Source organism: Giraffa tippelskirchi, chromosome 7, assembly GCF_054371585.1.
Source record: "Giraffa tippelskirchi isolate mGirTip1 chromosome 7, T2T-mGirTip1v1.2.pri, whole genome shotgun sequence".
In the NCBI taxonomy this organism is placed as follows: Eukaryota; Metazoa; Chordata; class Mammalia; order Artiodactyla; family Giraffidae; genus Giraffa; species Giraffa tippelskirchi.
This window is the reverse complement of record NC_137281.1, coordinates 156,747,837-156,771,565: the sequence shown is the minus strand read 5'-3', so window position 1 is coordinate 156,771,565 and position 23,729 is coordinate 156,747,837.

Genomic DNA, 23,729 nt, shown 5'->3' with positions numbered 1-23,729 from the left:
TCAGATTTCTTGCCTGGTCAGCTACCAACATGCTCAACTGCATGGTATTTCTTTCCCCACTCCTTGGGGCAATAAATGAACTGATTTGAAAAAATTGACATTTTAGAGCTAGTTCACTCAGAAATAGCATAATACTTTTATTTAGCTTTCTAATTAGGAGAAAGATTAAATGAGATAGTATATATACAATACTTGGAATAATGAAGATCCAGTATAAGCACACTATAATGGTACTTGTTTTATAGATGAGGCACAGATCGGTTAATGTTTTACAAAGGTCACATAAATTAGTTAAGAAATCATCAAACACAGAACTCAGACTTCCTGCCAACTAATTTAAGGTTCTTTTACTACACCAAAGAGTGATATGTAAAAAACCTTTCACCTAGTTTTATATGTAATAGCCAAAATATTTCTTGAAAGAGCTATTGCTCTAGATTCATTTTAATTTTATCAGTTTAGTGTAGTTAAGATGAATCCAATTAGTTTCATAAGTCATTTGATCTTCAGACCAAAAATCAGTTCTTATAAACTCTTCAGATGGCACCATTATGAATACCCATATTTCAGCTATCCCAAATATTTTTGAAAGAAACTACTTAATTTTTATCTCTAAAGCAAACAGCATGCCCTTTATTATAATCATGTAAAATATTCAGTTATGTGTGTATGTAAAATAACCAGCCCATATTTCTGAATACATATTCCACACTTTCTCATTCTTCAGATACTCATTGGCACCAGGCACTCTTAGAGCTGGGAGGTTCTTCCCTGCTTAATGATGGGAGAGGGAGTTGGTATCTAAGGCAAAATGAACAGTTGGTTGATTGGATAAAAGATTAGGGTTCAAAATATTCTCATAACCACTGTCTACACTTATAACCAAAACCTCTAGTTGTGGCTATCTTCATAATCATTGCTGAAGGGTCATCAAAATGATTCAAATAGTGCCCCTTACTTTGAGAGATACAGGATATGAGGGGATCATTTTTATGGTAAGAGTCTCAGCTAAATACTTAGATCACAGCATTTTGTGGGTGTTTGCAAGAAAACTGAATTCCTCATGACCCTTCTGTTATTATCTATATGGTACCTTTAACAAAGCTAGAAAAATTCTACAGAATGAAGGCTGGACACCTTTCCATCCTGTCCCTGGGCCCCTCAGCTAATGTTTTAACTGACTAGAGCTTCTCATTGCTCGTTATTGTTCAGTCGTGTCCGACTCTTTGCAACCCCATGAACGGCAGTGCGCCAGGCTTCCCTGTCCTTCACTGTCTCCCAGAGTTTGCTCACCTCATGCCCATTCCGTTGGTGATCTCATTGCTTACATCTCAGTTTTCTAACCAGATCTTTAGTATGGGGATGGAGTCAGGTCAGGTACCATCAAGAAGGCGTTGCTCAGAATAATAAATTACTTCTAAAAATACCTCCAACATAAGTAAGCAAGTGTGAAAACTACTTAATTGACACATTTCCTTCCAACATTCCCCATGATCTGGATGTCCAATTTTCTCTGATTTCAGAGCCCACATTCTAACGTCCTTCCCACCACATGGATCCTCTCGGGCTCCTTGAACATGCCAGGCACAAGGAGCTGTGTGCTTCTCTGGTCTTTTTTTCTAATTTGGAACCTCTTCCATAAAATGTTCATGTGATTACCTCTTTAGACTTTTGCTTAAATGTCATTACTTTTTAAAAGAGAGGTCTGCCCTATTCTTTTTAAAATCTTACCATCACCATCCTTGCATTACCATCCCCCTCCTCTGCTTTATCCTTCTTCAGAGCACTTACCAGGAACTAACATATTTCATTTTTTTTTGTTTTTTTGGGCAGAACCCTATGGCATGTGGGATCTTAGTTCCCTGACCACAGATTGAACCTGCCCCCCTTACATTGAAAGCACGTAGTCTTAATCATTGGATCACCAGGAAAGTACCCCCCCCATTTCGTAGTTTAATACTCACATTCTATATTTTAACGTGTATTTGATTGATTAATGTGTTTATTTACCTCCCCCTTCCTTCCCTGGTGGCTCAGACGGTAAAGCGTCCGCCTACAATGAGGGAGACCCGGTTCAATCCCTGAGTCGGGAAGATCTCCTGGAGAAGGAAATGGCAACCCACTCCAGTATTCTTGCCCAGAAAATCCCATGGATGGAGGAGCCTGGTAGGCTACAGTCTGCTGCTGCTGCTAAGTCGCTTCAGTCGTGTCCGACTCTCGCAGAGTCGGACACCACTGAGCGACTTCACTTTGACTTTCTTTCCTTCCCAGAAAGTAAACCTTAGATGGTAGGAAGTTTTCTGTGTATATGGCATACTCTAAGCAGTAAATACATACTTGAAATGAAGTTTCTCTTGTCTCCATATGACTTTCCTCAATTGAGATTTCAGGTCATCAGAGGACACTTCTAACTGATTCCAATTTATAAGTTCAGCTCAGTTCAGTCACTCAGTCGTGTCTGACTCTTTGCAATCCCATGGACTGCAGCACACCAGGTTTCCCTGTCCATCACCAAATCCCGGAGCTTGCTCAAACTCACATCCATCGAGTGGGTGATGCCATCCAATGCCATCCAACTGTCTCATCCTCTGTGATCCCCTTCTCCTCCCACCTTCAATCTTTCCCAGCATCAGGGTCTTTTCAAATGAGTCAGCTCTTTGCATCAGGTGGCCAAAGTATTGGAGCTTCAGCTTTACCATCAGTCCTTCCAATGAATACTCAGTACTGATTTCCTTTAGGATTGACTGGTTTGATCTCCTTGATGCTTTTGCACTGTGGTGTTCAAAGAAGAATTGATGCTTTTGAACTGTGGTGTTGGAGAAGACTCTTGAGAGTCCCTTGGACTGCAAGGAAATCAAACCAGTCAGTTCATAAGTAAATTTCTTTAATTGCTAAAACACTCTCCACCCCACTCCCACTTGTCATACTGCCAACCAAGGCTACCCATCAATGTAGGAATAAGAATTTAAAACAGTCTCATGTTCACAATAACAAGGACTCAAGGGTTATTATCTTTTATGTGCTATATTTTAATTAGTTAATTAACTTATTTACTGTTAGTTCACCTGCTTCTTCCCCACCCATTCCTCACCATTCCTAAGCACCAAATTGAGTTTAAATTCCAAGAGAGTGGGCATTTAGCTTGTTTTTTTTTTTTTTTTTTTTTTTTTTTTTAACAATGAATGGCCAGCAGAGAAAAGTGTATAGATGTGTTATATTTTTAAGGGACTTAAATTGAATGAAATATGTAGACTAATCTCTCTAGAATCTAGAAAGAAGTATGGTAGGCTCTAGGAAGTGAGATTCTGGGAGTGGATCTGCCATTTCCTATCATTACTTCTCTACACAAATTTTATGCTCTAAACAAGTTGACCTTTTCTGAATATAATCCATAATTTTCACTCCGGTGATTTTGCTTATGCCACCCTGCTTTCCTGAGGAATTACAACCTGACCTCATATTAGCTCGTGACAGTATTTCATATGCTTGCTAATCATCCCTTCAACATGAATCCTTTCATCACCTCCTCATTGAGCCTCACAGTCATCTTTTCAATATTGAAATAAGTAGTGTTTTAAAAGGGGCATGTAGGGGAGGTGTTGGTACAAAAGTATGATAATGGCAAGGAGAATATGTTTCTTGTTCATTAACTGATCTCAAGGAATTTACAGACTGTGACAGCAAACTGATGTGTGCATGTTTTGTAAGATCGACTAATACTCGTTGACAGTCTATGATTTGCCTAACTGATACATTCCCGACAGCACAGTCTGCAAATAATGGGACTCAGAAGGAGAGTGAATGATGTGGTGGCTCCTTCACACATAGTGTAAATGTCAGCTCTTGTGGGACCATACGTCAGGGCCTATCTCTTGAAAAACTACACTTTGATGCTCCCATTTTATTTTTCTTTCTGCTGTAATATGTAGTAACGATGCCCCAGATGAAAAGTGATAACTTCCTCCAGTGATCTGCATATATTGTTTTTCTCCAGAACTGATTCTCCTCTGAAAGCCTGCAGGTTACGACTTTTCAGTTCCACAGAAAGATGGGAATTCTGGATATCTAGCCAGGATTTCAAAATGCATATCAGAGGGAATGTTTATACTGCATGGGGCTTTCCAGTTGGCATTGGTGGCAAAGACTCCACCTGCCAATGGAGGAGCGGCAAGTTACAACACTGGGTTGGGAAAATCCCCTGGAGTAGGAAGTGGCAACCCATTCCAGTAGTCTTGTGTGGAAAATTCCATAGACAGAGGAGCCTGGCAGGCTGCAGTCCACGGAGTCACAAAGCGTCACACACTACTGAGCAACTGAACACTTACTCCAGCTAATAGAATGACATACTATATTCTTTGATGCATGTGGAAAGAAAAGACATGTTAAAAAGGCAGAATGGAAATAACCATCTTGGGTTCTACTCTAAGCAGAATAATTAAATATAAGGTGCATGGAAATGGGTGGGATTGTTTAAAAATATTACATTTACACTTATATTTTGGTAGGGGTGGCCAGATCACTCATAGAAATTTTATTATTGACAATTGTGCATGTGAAGTGATTATCTATCTATTATCTCTCTCTCTCTCTCTCTCTCTCTATATATATATATATATATATATATATATATATATCGACATCACAGTGTGGAAGGATGAAAAAATTATGCACTAATATGTTGGAGGAGGAAGTGGCAAGCCACTCCAGTATTCTTGCCTGGAGAATCCCCATGGACAGAGGAGCCTGGCAGGCTACAGTCTATGGGGTTGCAAGAGTCACACATGACTTAGTGACTAAACAACCATCAATATGCGTTTTCCTTGGTTGGTCTTGCCAAGGCAAACACATGTATTAGTGCATAATTTTCTCATTCTTCCACAAAGTGAGGGAAACCACTCAGTATCACACTAATCCAAGTCTATGCCCCAATCACTAATGCTGAAGAAGTTGAAGTTAAACAGTAATATGATGACATACAAGACCGTCTGGAATTAACACCAAAAAAAAAGATGTCCTTTTCATCATAGAGGATTGGAAAGCAAACATAGGAAGTCAAGAGATACCTGGGTTAACAGGCAAGTTTGGCCTTGGAGCACAAAATGAAGCAGTGCAAAAGCTAACAGAATTTTGCCAAGAAAGTGACTGGTCATAGCAAACACCCTTTTCCAACAACACAAGAGAAGACTCTACACATGGACATCACCAGATTGTCAACATTGAAATCAGATTGATTATATTCTTCGCAGCTGAAAATGGAGAAGCTCTATACAGTCAGCAAAAATAAGACTGGGAGCTGACTGTGTCTCAGATCATAAGCTCCTTATTGCAAAATTCCGACTTAAATTGAAGGAAGTAGGGAAAAACACTAGACCATTCAGGTATGACCTAAATCAAATCCCTTATGATTACACAATGGAAGTGACAAATAGATTCAAGAGATTAGATCTGATACAGTGCCTAAAGAACTATGGATGGAGGTTCATGACATTCTACAGGAGGTACATCCCGAAGACCATCCCAAAAAAAAGAAATGCAAAAAGGCTAAATAGTTGTTCAAGGAGGCCTTACAAATATCAGAGGAAAGGAGAGACGTTAAAGGCAAAGGAGATACTTTCCTTTTAACTCATCTGAATGCAGAGTTCTAAAGAATAGCAAGGAGAGGTAAGAAAGTCTTCCTATGTGATCCATGCAAAGAAATAGAGGAAAACAATAGAATAGGAAAGACTAGAGATCTGTTCAAGAAACTGAGAGATACCAAGGGAACATTTCATGCAAAGTTGGGTACATAAAGGACAGAAATCATACGGACCTAACAGAAGCAGAAGATATTAAGAAGAGGTGGCAAGAATACACAGAAGAACTGTACAAAAAAGATCTTCATGACTCAGATAACCACGATGGTGTGATCACTCACCTAAAACCAGACATTCTGGAGTGAAAAAACAAGTAGACCTTAGGAAGCATCACTATGAGCAAAGTTAGTGAAGGTGATGGAATTCCAGTTGAGCTATTCCAAATCCTAAATAATGCTGTGAAAATGCTGCGCTCAATATGCCAGTAAATTTGGCCACAGGACTGGAAAAGGTCAATTTTCTTTCCAATGCCAAAGAAAGGCAATGCCAAAAAATGTTCAGACTACTACACAATTTTACTCATTTCACATGCTAGAAAAATAATGCTCAAAATTCACCAAGCAAGGCTTCAACAGTATGTGAACTGAGAACTTTCAGATGTTCAAGTTGGATTAGAAAAGGCAGAGGAAACAGAGATTAAATTGACAGCATCTGTCGGATCATCAAAAAAGCAAGAAAGTTCCAGAAAAACATCTACTTCTCCGTTATTGACTATGCCAAAGCCTTTGATTGTGTGGGTACAACATAATATGAAAAATCCTGGAAGAGATGGGAATACCAGACCACCTTACCTGCCTCCTGAGATATCTGTACGCAGGTCAAGAAGCAATGGACATGGAACAATGGACTTGTTCCAAATTGGGAAAGGAGCACATCAAGACTATATTTTCTTGGGCTCCAAAATCACTGCAGATGGTGACTGCAGCCATGAAATTAAAAGACGCTTACTCCTTGGAAGAAAAGTTATGACCAACCTAGGCAGCATATTAAAAAGCAGAGATGTTACTTTGCCAACAAAGGTCCGTCTAGTCAAGGCTTTTCCAGTGTTCATGTATGGATGTGAGAGTTGGACTATAAAGAAAGCTGAGCACCACAGAATTGATGCTTTTGAACTGTGGTGTTGGAGAAGACTCTTGAGAGCCCCTTGAACTGCAAGGAGATCCAACCAGTCCATCCTAAAGGAGATCAGTCTTGGGTGTTCATTGGAAAGACTGATGTTGAAGCTGAAACTCCAATACTTTGGCCACCTGATGTGAAGAACTGACTCACTGGATAAGACCCTGATGCTGGGAAAGATTGAAGGCAGGAGGAGAAGGGGATGACACAGGATGAGATGATTGGATGGCATCACCGACTCGATAGACAGGAGTTTGAGCAAGCTCCGGGAGTTGGTGATGGACAGGGAGGCCTGGTGTGCTCCATTCCTTTGCCTCACATAAAGTCGGACACGACTGAGCGACCAACCAAACTGAACATGTGTGTTGTGTAGACACACCCACTAACATGTTCACATACAGGAAGCACTAATACCGTTTACAAAACTCTCGTTGTCTATGATTTTGTACTGTGATTAGTAGTCTACATACATTAGCTTATAATTTCTTGATGAACAGAACAGTGTTTTTCTCCCATTTGGTTTCATCACCGAAATTAGTATAGGATTGCCAAATATAAGATATTCTAATAAATAAATGTTTGGTTTGGGTTAGTGAGGGAGCTGAGCAAGCAGAGGACAGAAGTAAGAAAACAAAGAAACGCTTTGGGTATTTGACATTCATGACTGCATTTCTAAATGTTTCTTGCATGTTATAGCTTTGTGCTGTATTCAGGAGGGATCAGGGAATGGTTTTCAGACTGCTTTTCATTTCCAATTAAATCTCTCATTTTTCACTTAAATTAGAGACATGTTACTCTCTCAGTGTGATGATAATACACATCTAAGGAGAAGAATTCAGAAAAAATAAAATTTGGAAATGAATACATTTGCAGAGTACAACAGCCACTTTGACAAACCAATATTTTTCAAGTTCAAGGCAGAAGTCCTCAGGCTGTTGATCATCCAATGAAATCCTCTACCCTAGAGGAGCAATGCTATATTGTACACATATGTAATACCCTCAAAGAGCTTCAGTGAAGTGACGTTTCTAATACAAGCCACAGGCAACATATAGCAATGTGTATAGAATTGCTTTGTGTCTAGAATTTCAGGAAAATCAAATGAGTTAACATACTTTGACCATAGAAATCTCATCAGTTTTGCTTTTTGCTATTTTCTCATTCCATTTTTCAATTAAATAGAGTTCAAGGCTGAACAAAAGTGGCCAGGAGTTATTATTCAGAACTTAAAAGAGTCTTAGAAACCCTCAGGAAAAACATGGACCCAGAAAAATTCGACACTTTTCTAGTATATTTAGAGGCATCTTCTACTTTCTCCTTTCAGTTTGATATTTGTCATAAAAATTAGGTTTACTCTGAATCAACAAATTCCAACCAAGGAAAGAGAAGACTTCTTTCTTCCTTTAAGATTTTCGTTTACAGGTAGACAGCAGTGAGGTGATGAGTATGAAGGCTTTTTCATCCCCAAATGAATCTATCGGCGATTGATGCAATAAGTAGCATCTTCTAAATTATATGATCAAATTCAAATTGTGTGGACTAGAGGACAGTTACTTTTTTAACACGCTTTCAAAATTAAAAAGATACTGAAGATTTAGCTTTGATCCATGATTTCAGCTTCACAAAAGAAGGAAGATTGAAGAACTGTAACGCCTAATCAGAATAAAATCTCTTCATGAGCTTATTGTTGGCATTAAATTAAAATGGATTTTGGTTTTATTTAAATCTTTCAAAGCCATTCTAGAGACCCACTGAGACTAGTTCTAAGTTTACGTTAAACATTAAAAACTAAAATTTTTAAATAACAAAGAAAACACACCAGACTGACCACACTGAAAAACAGCTGACTTTTTATTGATGCAACTAAATGAAATGCAAAAAGTAAATGCTATGATGGACAAAAAGCAAATTAGATTATTTGATTCTATTCAGTTTTGAGGTGCCTAGACTGATGTTGCTTTCCCAGGGGAAAAACTGACAATATTCCAACAAGAACCTTAGCCCAGCACCGATTTTCTGAAGTCATGGAACACAAATATTTATTCCTAGTTCTATAACCCTGAAAGAGTTGTCTAGATGCAGAAAGTGCAACAAAATCATGAATTGTGTTTTGAGCTATTTAAGAATTAAGTATTCCTCCACACATTAGTAAGTTTAAAGTTTGTACTTGCACTTGCTTTGTGTGTGTGTGTGTGTGTGTGTAATTGTGGCCTGCAGTCAAAAGTACTGTTTAGGGAAAGTTAACGCTTATCTAATAGTTGGTAAATCAAAATATATATTCAGCTGTTTTTAGCACACGCATGGGATGGCTGATCAAAGATCTTTGTGGCAAAGCAAACCATTTGAATCTACAAGAATAGAATAGAGTATTCAGAATTCAGTCCATTTTCAGTCACCTGTTTTAGACACTGTAGCATTTATAAATCATCTTAATCTACTTTTCCATTAGCCTAGCCAAACTATGCTGAGGATAAAAAAATAAAAGCATTTTAATATAAGCCTAAGAAAAACATAATTAAGGAGTTCAAGAAACTGAGAAATATATTTAAAATTAATTATAAAAAAACAGTGTTTCTACAATGGATACTAACGATGTGAGACTACTGCTGCTGTGACGCCTTCATTGACACACACATTTGAAAGTTGACTCTATAATATTGTCTTAGATGTGTAAAGATTGAGGGAAGATCTGGGAAAGATTGAGGGCAGGAAGGGAATGACAGAGAAAGAAATGATTGGATGACATCACCGAATCAATGGACGTGAGTTTGAGCACACTGCAGGAGATAAGGAAGGACAGGGAAGCCTGGTGTGCTGCAGTCCATGGGGTGGCAAAAAGTCAGGCAAGACATAGCAACTGAGCAACAACAAGATGTGTAACAACTTTGCACTATAAGTCTTCAAAGGTTCTATGGCAACGAGTTGTCAGTTGAGGTCATCCTGGTTTTGATATTTGTGCAAAACTGACTTGAATCCTTTGACCCATGTCCCTTGTGATGCCCTACATCTTGCCCAGAATGCCATGTGATTCATCAGTTCCTTGAATTCTCTTTGCTCTGCTCCACACTAAACCATAAAAGGGCTTCCCTGGTGGCTCAGAAGGTAAAGAATCTACCCGCAAAGCAGGGAACACGGGTTTGATGCCTAGTGGGCTAAGGAAGATCCCACGCACCTCAGAGCAACTAAGCCTGCCCGCTGCAGCTCCAGAGCCCACACCTCTGGATCCCGAGAGCCAGCTAGAGTTCTAGCTCAGAAACACTAGAGTTTCCACGAGGAAAGATCCTGACTGATGCAGCAAAGAGCCCTCTTGTTGCAACGAAGACCTGACAAAGCCAAATAAATAAATAAATGTAAAAAAAAAAAAAAAATCCTCTACCTCCCATCTCTCCTCCCCATTTTATGCCTCACTACTTAGCTTTCTATGGCTTAGGCTTCTGCATCTGTCTCTACCTTTCCAGTATGCTTTGAATACAATATACTTAAAAAAAATTTTTTTTTGATAATTTAATAGTACTGAAGAATTAGTAAACTATTGAAAGTTTAGACTTTTCTTTCTGCCGCTACTGCTGCTGCTAAGTCACTTCAGTCGTGTCCTATTCTGTGCGACCCCATAGATGGCAGCCCACCAGGCTCCCCCGTTCCTGGGATTCTCCAGGCAAGAACACTGGAGTGGGTTGCCATTTCCTTCCCCAATGCATGAAAGTTTCATGTGAAAGTGAAGTTGCTCAGTCGTGTATGACTCTTAGCGACCCCATGGACTGCAGCCTACCAGGCTCCTCCATCCATGGGATTTTCCAGGCAAGAATACTGGAGTGGGTTGCCATTGCCTTCTCCAGAATTTTCTTTCTACTGCTCATCAATCTCTGTGTAAGGATTGATATGAGGTTATTTCCCAATGAAAAAGATTCGCCACCTCCTCCTTTCCTCTTTAAAGGCAGAAAATGTCACAGGCAATTCTAGTTAAGAACTAATTTCATGTGTTGCCCATCCTGAACCTCCCTCCCACCTCCCTCCCCATTCCATTCCTCTGGGTCATTGTAAAGTAAAAAAAATTAATTAATTAAATAATTAAATATGGAAAAAAATAGAACTAATTGCATTCTGTTATAAACACTCCCAAAGGCAATTTAAGGACACTTTGAATTTGTAGGATTAGTTTCTATTTATGAAAATGGTTAAAATAAATTGATAGATAGTATACAGACCACACACTTCTATCCTGTTGATCAGCTACTCATTTTGTTGCAAATGGTCCTACAGGTGATTAAAAATTCCCCCATGCTAACTCATTCCAACTAGTCCTAAACATTTTTCAGACATTAAAATGCAGTAACTTTTTGCAGGGAACTACTCTTTATTAGCAAGTCTGGGTTAACTGTTCTTCTACTGTACTTCCATATTCTGTATATTTTTCTTTCTCAATATTTGTCAGAACTTATTTTAATTGCTCAGTTTATTTATTGTTTGCTCTTCCTCCTTAAAATTGGATGTTGCCTAGCACATAATGGGCACTCAAAATAGTTGTTGCATGAATGAGTGAATAAGAATGGAGAACAAGTATGTCAGAATGATACAAAGCATGCAATATATAAAATAATCAATAATAAAACTCACATTAACGATTATTCATTATCTATCATAGGATTTCAACAAATCATTGACCATTTTCTTAGACTGTTGGTCTCATCCTTCTGTCTTTCAGAAAATATATTACCTCACTGTCCAAATTCCTTCAGCACTTGAGTTCAGAAGTATACAGGAAACAGGAAATGTGTTTATTTTATCCAGCACATCCACATCAAATAATTTCAACCAGCATCATCTCTATGTAACATTTTACATGCTAAATAATTGAAAATCTTGTCTATCTTAGTAACAGTGCCTGCCATGAGGCTCTTAAATTGCTGTACAGGAATTTTCAAGGAACTTTCCCAAAAAATATCCATTTACAGAAACTTAATGGTCAAGTCCATCTGAAACATGTCCAAAAAATACAAAGAAAAGAGTATATAACTGAGAAAAGCATTGCAGGGATATATTAAGGTCTGTCAAGTCTCCCATTATAGCACCAGGTGAAATGCTCCCTTGGGCATCACTTGGAATGAAAGAAGTCAAACCAGAAGGGAAGCTAAACATTCAAATTGGTTCATAGTTTTATGAGTTTGAAAACGAAATTAACAGAAAAAGATATAGAGAATTGTAGTCTTTCTTGTTTAAATGAAGCTCCTATTATTTCAAGGAGTTTATTTTGACACATGACATGTACCACCTCCAGTCTATTCACTGACATCATGAGACTGTGCATAGTTTAATGCATTGAGTGAAAATAAAGCCAGAGGCTTCAGTGGTTTGGATTTGGGACCACCATGACTGAAGAACAGCAAAGGCATGTTGGGAAATTAGCAAAAGCTCTTTAAAATTTGTGTGTGACAGAATTAAGTTTTGTGAAAGCAATAAAGTAAAAGGCATGTTTTATAAACACACACCTTTACACTAATGTGACTTATAGATGGTTTCAAATGGAATGCTGAATGAAATACAAACTAGTGAATTATTTGAAGGCTCTATATCAGTCTGAAACTCAAAATCACAATTCTAGCTGTCAAAATAAATTCAATAGAAGCTCTCTGACAATACTACCATCTATCCAATCCATTGAAAGAGCTACACTGACATCTCTTGAGATCAGTGATGTTGTTTTCTTTGCTTTAGGGTTTCACCATTTAAATTAAATATTTTCATTTATTTTACTTTTAGGGTTTCAGAACATGCTCCTGAATTCACAATCTCTTTTCCATATTGTGTCAGCATCATTGTTATAATTTTGAATTCAGCTAACTTCTTTGAATTGATAATCTACATTCCTCTGCTTGTTTCCAACTTGCAGTACCTTATCTTCATTCCCTTTCTCTTGATTTCTAAAGCAGTCATCATTAGGAAAATTAGAGAGCTACAAAATACCAAATATATATACATATATATATAGCATTACTATCAATCACTTCGGTAAAATTATTCATATCTTCAGGGAATTTACTGGTAAGCTAAACACATGCATGTGTAGGGAATGGTGGCTAAATAGTAAGTGGTAAGATAATGAAATCCAAAAATCGGTTCCCATCTCAGTTGTATCAGTGAAGTTTTCTTGCTGTCTTTGCCTCGGTTCCCTGCCTACAGTCTAGCTTACTTTGACAGGTACATCAGTCTATTCCTTCCTCACTGGCTCTTTAGAAGGAGAAAGCACAGCCTGCTTTGAGCTACTGTAAACTTCAGGGCATGTGGGTGATAATCCATATGTAAATATCAAACCTTCTTTCCAAACGTTAGTCCCACCTGACTCCTTTCTGCAGACCATCAAGAGTCGCATGACCGTGACACCTGATGCTGAGAATTCAGAGAATTCTGTCTTCTGAAACATCACAAACTTTCAACTCATCGAAGTAATAATATACTTTTTGTTTTGAGTTGCAGTGAATGGACACATTATTTTTATCTCCTTCCACCGGGCCTTGTCTCTCTGCACTCTTGCTTTCCTAGGTTTCAGATATTAGACTGGAGGAGAGGAGGAAACAGACTCCAGATGTAAAACTGTAAAGAGTTCTGTTCCTTCAGACTGTTCTTTCCACAATAGTGTAAACTCTGAGAGCCAAGAAAAAGGCCTTTTCTGGGACTTCCCTGGTGGCCCAGTGGCTAAGACTCTGTGCTCCCAGTGCACGGGGCCTGGGTTCGATCCCTGGCCAGGGAACTAGACTCCACGTGCTGCAACTAAAGATCCCACTTTCCACAGCTAAGACCTGATGCAATAATAATGAATATAAATATTTTAAAAAGTGTGAGTGTCTTATATTAGACTCACAAACTTAAAGAAGGAACTTATTGTTGCTGTAGGGGAAAGACAGGGGGAAGGGATATTAGGGAGTTTGGGACGGACATTTACAAACTGCTGTCTTTAAAATGGTTAACCAAGGACCTACTGCATAGCAAAGGGAACTCTGTTCAATGTTACTGGCAGCCTGCCTGGGAAGGGAGTTTGGGGGAGAATGGATACATGTATAGGTATGGCTGAGTTCCTTTGCTGTTCACCTGAAATGATGACAGCATTGTTAATTAGCTATATCCCAATACAAAAGAAAAAGTTTAAAAAAAAGAAAAAAAAAGAGTCTCCCTCCCCCCATTAAAGTTCTGATCTCAGGGCTGCAATTAACACCAGATTCCAAAAGATGAAGCAGCTCAGGTTTCTTATTTAATAGAAACTACCTAAAGACCCTGTTTACCTTATATCTGTTGGTCAAAACTCACCAAACCAATATCCACAAGGTAGGCAGTTTTATTCTTATTTTGAGGGTTAGAGAGCTTCAATATTTATGCCATGTCTCATGGCCAGGGTGACCACGTGGGGTTAAGGAGTTGGCAGTCTTTCTGATGAGAAAGCCCTTATTTAATCACACATCCCATATTTCCACCTTCCTGTAAAGCTTTCACATCTGTGTTGAGCTTTTACTCATCATTCATCTAAATCGTGTGTATTTAATATCTGTATTGAGTAATGTTCAACTTAGGGACTTGGATAGACAATAAAGATAAGGCCTTACCTTCAAGGAGGCTCCCCTGGTGGCTCAGTGGTAAGGAATCGGATGCCTTGCAGGAGGCACGGGTTTAGTCTCTGGGTCAGGCAGATCCCCTGGAGAAGGACATGGCAATCCACTGCAGTATTCTTGCCCGGAGAATCCCATGGACAGAGGAGCCTGGCGGGCTACAGTCCACGGGGTCACAGAGAGTCAGATAGGACTGAGACACGGAGCACACAGCACTTACCTTCAAGGAGTTTATATCCAATGGGAGGGAAAACCAAGAAACTAACACACATACAAAGTGAATCAGACTGTATTTCATTTTCCCTCACACATTTAACATCTCTGAAGTTGGGATGGCTTCTCTCAGTTGTAGGAGATCGGGTGGCAAGGGTAACAAATCGTCACAGCCTATGCATGGGGGAACTTGGCTGTTATTCCTGATGGCACGAGAGGACAACCTCAGCCCCTGAGTTTCAATCCATGAATCACTCAAAAACCACTTAAAGAAGAAAAATGAGTCCTAGTTGATGCCTTAAAACATTTTGGTAAGATTTTAAAAACACCAACATCAAAACAATATTATGGCCTTTGAAAAAAATCCCAGGGTCAAGGGTAAAACTTCAAAAAAATATTATGCAATGGTATGAATAGACTGATAGCTTTGGAAAAAGAGAGATTTATTTCACTTTAAAATATCCAATTGAAGAGGTTTTTAAAATCAACTGGAGAAGGAAATGGCAGCCCACTCCAGTGTTCTTGCCTGGAGAATCCCAGGAACGGCCGAGCCTGGTGGGCTGCCGTTTATGGCGTTGCACAGAGTCAGACACAATTGAAGCGACTTAGCATAGCATTAAAATCAACACTAAAACCCTTAATCCCAGATAATTTAGTTGGTATTTTTGGTGTACACAAAACAATGAAATGCCTGATAACTGCAAGTGCTACAGATTCAATAAAATGTATCAAGCCATTTCGGTTGGTATTGAGTGCTATGATGAGGTCAGGTCATGTTAGTAGCAGTAGGTGGAGCTGTATGTCAGGAGGGGAGTATTTTAGCTGGAATAGATTACAGTTGGATTAGATTTTAGCTAGAATAGATTTGGAGAAACTCCCTTAAAACTCCACTGACTTACCCTGAACCTAACTCATGTCAGTTACAAGCTGCCAGTGATTGCATTTGTATATTGTTTGATACTCTAGTCATTTCTGCCTCATTTCCCCCATATGTTATCTTTTTTGGTGGATTTGCATGTGTTAAAACTCATTATTTGCTCACAAAGCAACAAGAAGAGTGCTTTTACTGGGAAAAAATATATTACCTATGAATAGCTACTTGTTAATAAATTAATTCCAGATTTGTCTTCCTATAGAAATCATACAAACAAAAACTTAGAGAAATATCAAGTCAAAATGGCAAGGGCTCCCTTACCAAAGCTCTTGGATGCATTATTTCTTTGCTTTGTTTTCTTCCAAATAAAGCTCTCGATGAGATGTCTGCATATTCATTGCATAACTTTTTGAAGAATAACATTTTTATATGCTCACTACAATGTTCTGCATATAAGAGCAGTTCTTTAAGTATTATTTATGGATTTTCAAGTATTTTTCTGTCACTTTGAATGGGAATTCTTGAAACTAAGTTCTATAGGCAAAACCATGCTTATCCAATTTCTTTCTTTCTTCTTTGGTTTTAACATTTAGAAGAAGTATTGTGACATACAGAAAAATTATGGACTTCTGGGTCAGATATCAACAGAAATGTAAGCTAGGAATTTTGGTTCATATTAAAGGCACAATGGATATAAAAGTGATTAAGTACTATACATGGGCCATAATAGATAATGAAATATAGATTTTATTAGTATTAGCAACAAGAAACCAATAATGATTTTAAGAAGACAAAGACAAACAAAGAGCCCATGTTACTTTCCAACCTTTTCAGACTCATGATTTCTTTTGACCTCTAGAATAAATCTATTGTTAGCAGAACAAGTGTTATTGCTCCTAGCTTGAGAAAATTGAGATTCAGAGAGGGGTTGACAACCCAAAAGGATGTTTCTATCAAGAGATAGAGTAAAAATCTCCTACTGCAGTATTTTCCTACAAACAGTTGGCAACGCATAATATCTGGATTCTCAAAATCCATGTACTGGGCCCATAATGCCAAAAACAACTTTGGAAAAATGCTAAGGTATTATTTGCCTTTTTCACTCTGTTGATATTTATGCCAGTGTTGTGAAAACAATAGTGGATGCAGCTGCTGATGCCTTAACACAAATTATATTTGTGACGTCAAACTGCATTAGTATCCATTGTATTGTTCACCTGTACACAAAGAGTAAAAATCAAAGCAAAGGTCACTCTAAAGTATCTTTCATGGATCAGTAAAATTTGCTAAATATTTTGAATCTCCAGCCCATGTCATTTCATTTAATATTTTGTAGGACAAAATAGGAAGTATGATTAATGTTCTTTTGTCACATGTCTAGATGTGACGGTTATCTGTAAAAAGAATACCTACTTTATTGTTTGAATTGCCAGCTGAACTAGCCTCTTTTCTCATGATATAAAAATTTTACTTGAAGAAAACGATTGACAAATTGTGCTTTTTCAAAGTTTAGGTACTAGGCAGATACTTTCTCAAAAATGAATGAAGCCTCATCTTGTCACGTCAGGGAAAACAATTGACATTGATTGTCAATAATACAATTTGAGTTTTAAGCAAAAATTATTGTTAGTTTCAAAAACTTGTATCAGTCACTGAGTGCTTAACAGCTTCTGATAAGACTGAAAGTGATATTACAAAATAGTGTCTGAGTCCTATTGTAAAATGAAATGTGTCAAAATTTGTAATATCTGCATAATTCAGTGAGCCAGTGTTTTCCATTGAACAATGCATGGTGTTATAAAATCACATATGGGTAAAGATTTTTCAAAGATAGACCAATGAATTAAAATAAAAAAGTAAAATGTTTATTAATATAGTATGAGATTACATGCTGTAATTGACTTATAAGAAACTACCACTTGCTGAGTTTTAGTAGGATTTAAAATAAGAATACCCACAATTTTCTGAAATGATTTTTAACATATGCCTGTATTGTCCAACTACACATTTGTGAGAAGCCTAATGTTCTTCAAATATCTCAGCCAAAACAATATAGTGCAACAAATTCAGTACAGAAGCAGATATGAGATTCCAGCTGTTTTCTAGTAAACCGGACATTAAAAATATTTGCAAAAGAGAACAGACATTTGTACACAGTGAGGGAAGGACAGAGTGGGAAGAACTGAGAGAGTTGCATGGAAACATATGCATCACCATTTGTAAGATAGATAGCCAGGAGGAATGTACTGTATGACAGTTCAGTTCAGTTCAGTCACTCAGACGTGTCCGACTCTTTGCGACCGCATGGACCACAGCACGCCAGGCCTCCCTGTCCATCACCAACTCCCGGAGACTACCCAAACTCATGTCCATTGAGTGATGCCATCCAACCAACTCATTTTCTGTCATTCCCTTCTCTTCCCATCTTCAATCTTTCCCAGCATCAGGGTCTTTTCCAATGAGTCAGCTCTTCGCATCAGGTGGCCAAAGTATTGGAGTTTCAGCTTCAACATCGGTCCTGCCAATGAACACTCAGGACTGATCTCCTTTAGGATGGACTGGTTGGATCTCCTTGCAGTCCAAGAGACTCTCAAGAGTCTTCTTCAACACCACAGTTCAAAAGCATCAATTCTTTGGCGCTCAGCTTTCTTTATGGTCCAACTCTCACATCCATACATGACTACAGGAAAATCCATAGCCTTGATTAGACAGACCTTTGCTGGAAAAGTAACGTCTCTGCTTTTTAACATGCTATCGAGGTGTTTTCTTCCAAGGAGTGAGCATATTTTTATTTCATGGCTGCAGTCACCATCTGCAGTGATTTTGCAGCCCTAAAAATAAAGTCTGCCACTGTTTCCCCATCTATTTGCCATAAAGAGATGGAGCCAGATGCCATGATCTTAGTTTTCTGAATGTTGAGCTTTAAGCCAACTTTTTCACTCTCCTCTTTCACTTTCATCAAGAGGCTCTTTAGTTCTTCTTCACTCTCTGCCATAAGGGTGGTGTCATCTGCATATCTGAGGTGATTGATATTTCTCCCAGCAATCTTGATTCCAGCTTGGGCTTCATCCAGCCCAGCGTTTCTCATGATGTACTCTGCATATAAATTAAATAAGTATGACAAAGAGAACTCAAACCCTGTGCTCTGTGACAACACAGAGGTGTGGGATGGGGTGGGAGGTGGGAGGGAAGTTTAAGAAGGAGGGGACATATATATACCTATGGCTGATTCATGCTGATGTATAGCAGAAGCCAACACAGTATTGTAAAGCAATTATCCTCCAATTAAAAATAAATTAATTAAGAAATAGCAGTGTCACTTTCCCACAATTTTTTGAAAATGCAGTCCTTTTTTCATGAAAATATTTACAGGAACATGGGATGTGTTTATTACTGCTCTTTTCAGGGCTTGCTTCGTAGATGTGTGGGTAGCTCTGCATTCAGAAGGGCTCCTTGCTCAGTTCCGTGCTCTGCTGTATGACTGACCATCTCACAGTTTCGTCTTTTGAGCTTGATCCCAAGGGATACATGCATCAAACACGACCACCATTCCCTGCCACTTGAGCATTCACATTGCCACATGAGCATGGAGTTTTTGTGGGCCCACAATGCATGGAACTTTAGGAAGATTCAAAGAAGTACAAGGGAAGCACATGACATCTAAGAACAGGCTATGGAAGACGGTTGGCTGACAACTCTCAGAAGACACGCTTCGTATGTAAACCAGAATTTGCTTTTCATGCAGGCAAAAAGCAACAGCTTTCTAAGAAACACTAACAACAAAATAACTCCATCATAAACTTTTCTTCCCTTCCCTGTACTGGGCCTCCCTGGTGGCTCAGATAGTAAGGAATCAGCCCGCAATGTGGGAGACCTGGGTTGGATCCCTGGGTCAGGAAGCTCTCCTGGAGAAGGGAATGGCAACCCACTCCAGAATTCTTCCCTGAAGAATTCCATGGGCAGAGGAGCCTGGCAGGCTACAATCCGCGGGGCCGGTCCTTGGGGTCACAAATAGTCAGACATGCCTGAGCAACTAACACTTTCACGCTTAACTTCCCTGTGTTAGCCAAAACTTACACTGATGGTGATGACGATGATACAGAAGGAAAGAGAAGTTGGAGTAATCTATAGTCCATCTTCCTTGATATTTTTAAACGTGGAGTTTTGACTTCCGATATGTCAAAAGTGTGTGCTGGAGCCAACACAATCAATTTGAGTGACTTCATGTTGGTAGTTTGAAGCTGGTTGTTATGGATGTATTTAGGCCTGTGTGCTAAGTCACTTCAGTCATGTCTGACTCTTTGCAACCCTATGAACTTTAACCCACTAAGCTCTTCTGTCCATGGGAATCTCCAGGCAAGAACCCACACTTAGTGGGTTGCCATACCCTTCTCCAGAGGGTCTTCCCCATCCAGGGATTGAACTTGCATTTCTTATGTCTCTTGCATTAACAGGTGCATTCTTTACCACTAACGCAACCTGGGAATTCTGGATGTATTTATAGATGCCAGCAAATACTACAGACTTTTTTCTCCCTACAGAGCCTATTGTTAAATATTTACCAGAACACCCCTGGAAAGAACACACAAAAACCAAAGCTCTTTGGGGTCTTAAATAATGGTTAAGAACGTAAAATCATCCTGAGATTAAAAAGTATGGGGATCATTTTATATAATACACTTCGTTAAAATTGCAAAAGAGACTTACAAGCTACTTTGTCATTGCTTCAGATTCTTGGATATGAAGCATTTCAGGAAATAGGAAAAGCATTTCAAGTACAGAAATTATGATTTTCTTTTTTCCGGTATGTAATTCACAATGTGTGCCCTCTACTTCTTAACACACACACACACACACACACACACATATATATTATTTTTGTATTATTTTCCCAAAAGGCTCTACCAACCAGTAAGTAGGCCCACTTTCACTGCAGAAGAGAAAAGGCTTCAGTGGGAAAACAGGCCCTTTATTAGGCAAGTTTCCTTACAGAGTGACACTCATGTAAACACTTAGTGATCTACGTCTTTTCAGCCTTCAACACCTGTGTCATTCATGTAAAATACTCTGAAGTGAATAGCAGGTCATAAACTGTATGCAGTTTGAACTCTGATGCAAGAGCCATTTTGTCAAAGCTTTACAATGTGTGTCTAAACATAATTACTTCCTTTGCTGCTCACTGTAATAATATTAATGACACAGATTTTTTCATTTTTACAGCTTTACTTTGAAATTAATTACCAAAGTCAGCGCCATTCCTGATCAAAAATGGAGGCCCGGCATGTTGGTGTTAATGTACTTAAACCAATGAAATTATATCGGAGCCCTACAAAATCTCCTCTACATACATATCTGTAAAATGTAAAAATCTGTGTAATCTGTACACTTAAAAAAAAAAATAGATGAAATGGGGGGAAATGTACTATAGTTTTCAATTGCTTTCAATTATCATTAAATCTTTCGAAGAACAATTTGCATAATGTTTCATAAACATGTAGGCAGATTAACCTTTTTTAGTTAATTTATTCATTAGCAGTAAAAATTCAAAGCACCTCTTATGAGAAAATAATGTCTTGCTGTTAAATTACATGGAAACGAAGCAATTGGGACATACTTGCCTAAGTTCACACTGTGTCAGAGCACAAAAAAAGTAGAGAGGTGAAAAAAAAAAACCCACAACTTTGCCTGTTAGTAGAGTGTTGATTAAATTGTCGGTTTGTGAAAAATTAGTAGTATTACTAGAAGATTAGGTGAAGTATTAATTACAGTCAGGCTAAATGGTTTCTGAGGAATAAAGATACCTCCTACGCTGTGCTGGAGGTAATGGAAGGCAGTCCTGAAGTCCCCTCACCCGTGGTCTGTAGTGACTGCTGGACCCTCTTGCTCAGGGCTGAGTTAGCGTATACATGTGTGCACTGTTCATGAAGCCATATTTTAATACCCTCTGGATAATTAGAGGGTTTCCCTGATGGCTCAAATGTTTAAGAATCTGCCTGCAACATGGGTGACCTGGGTTCAATCCCTAGGTTGGGGAGATCCTCTGGTGAAAATGTTGCTTAGAGGGCTAAATAGAGGGCTTCCCTCTTGGCTCAGACAGTAAAGAATCTGCCTGCCAACGCAGGACACACAAGAGACTTGGGTTCGATCCCTGGGTCAGGAAGATCCCTTGGCATCAGAAATGGCACTCCACTCCAACAGTCTTGCCTGGAAAATTCCATGGACAGAGGAGCCTGGCGGGGTACAGCCAGTGGGGCCACAAGGAGGCAGCTGTGACTGCACACATGTAGCTAGAAGCCAAGACTCAGCTCTCAAATTGGTTAAACCCTGAATCAAAGCTGTGCCGAGCATATACATGTGTTTTAAGAAATATTTGAGAAGCCAATGGAAATTCTAAGGGTTGTTTGCCAAAACCAGGTTTAAAAAAACAAAAGAAACTGCCCATCTGTCAGGGGAAGTCTGTGAGTAATCCCCTGATCACATGAAGGTAAAGTCAGGACAAGGTATTGGGAACGTGTTTCTTGCATTAAGAATGGAGGAATGGGGTCTCTTGCAGCTGAGAACTGGGTGAGGGATTCTGGTCTCAGCAGTTTCTTACTCCAGATACACAGGGACATGTCATTTCCAGAAGGAATTTTTATTTAAGACAAAAACAGTCAATCCTGTCTCAAATGGCAGACCAAAATAATTAATAATAATAGTAACCAAAGTTCAGCCCCCTCTGTGTCTCATGATCCCCCCTCCACCCGTTTCTGCCTAAGAATGTTCTTCCTTCCAGAGGACTGCTTCTCTTCCTATCAGAAGCATTTATTGCAGCTCTGCAGCTTTAAAGGCTTGCATGTCAGACAGAAATTGCAATTTTCAGGTCTTCCATTCTCATAGAAACCAGAGTAGTTATTTTTCATATATTATCCCCCAAGTCAAAAATCCCTTTATTATGCAGGTTGATGTTTGTACTTTGTTCAGGTAATTTCTTACTTGCTTGTATTGCACTCCAACAAATGCCCTGACTAGAGTTCAAGTTCCTGGAAACCTGAATTTATGTTTTCTTCAAATTGCTATCTTCCTGTAGTTACCAGGGTATTTTACACAATAGTGTTTATAAAGGCTTTCAAACTAAACTTTGGAAAATACCAACGGACTCAAAATTTACATGTTGTATCTGTTGAGACAAGAAAATCAATTTCAGCAAAAAAAGTATTGCTTTAAAAAATCTTTCACTAATCCAGCTAAAGTCAAATAAAAACCATTCTGGGCTTCCCCAGTTATTTCTTCAATGTATGACATTCTTTTAGTCAGGACAACCAATAATTTGGCTGCCTATACATACATGTTTCCTTATTGCAAAGACATGGGTACTCACTGAAGATAAAATTGAAGTAAGACATGCATAAAATAAAAGTAGTCCATAAATTGAAGAGCTTTGAAAAGCAATTGACAGTAGACTTAATCCAAAATGTGAAGGCAAAGGAAAGTAAGTTACAAAATTGAGCAATTTTCTTTTTAAACATGTGTTTGGTGAGGCAATAGCAAGACATAGAGAGACATATTGTGCTCTAGGTTACAAAAGTAAGGTGCTTTGGCACACCTTAGATAGTTCTTCCTTAAAATTAGCTATAAGCTCAGTTGTGTAAGCTTTAAAATTCATTTTGAGTAGAATCAGTTTCAAGAGAGGGTGTAAATCAACCCTAAACAAGGACAGCTCAAGAATTTCTCTATTGGATCTACTTTAAGGACTAGACAACTTGTGTTGCTTGCATAATAGACAACACTCTGTTTTTAATTTAAATATATGTGTGTGTGTGTGTGTGTGTGTGTGTGTGTGTGTATATATATATATATTTATATATGACGTAGATATATTTATACTGTATGTGGGTATGGGAGGCCAACAAGGATTGTGAGTCATGCATGTGTGCATGCTAAGACACTTCAGTCAGCCTAACTCTTTGCAACCCTATGTACTGTAGCCTCCCAGGCTCCTCTGTCCATGGGATTCTCCAGGCAAGAATACTAGAGCGGGTTGCCGTTTCCTACTCCAAGGGAATTTCTCAATCCAAGGATTGAACCTGGGTCTCTTATGTCCCTGCATTTGCAGATGGGTTCTTTATCACTAGTGTCACCATATTTATATATAACATAGATATATAAATATTGTATGTGGTATGGGCTTCCCTCTTGGTTCAGTGGTAAAGAATCTACTGCAATACAGGAGACTAGCAGGAGACATGGTTTTGATCCCAGGCCAGAAAAATCCCCTGGAGAAGGAAATGGCAACCCGCTCCAGTATTCTTGCCTGGA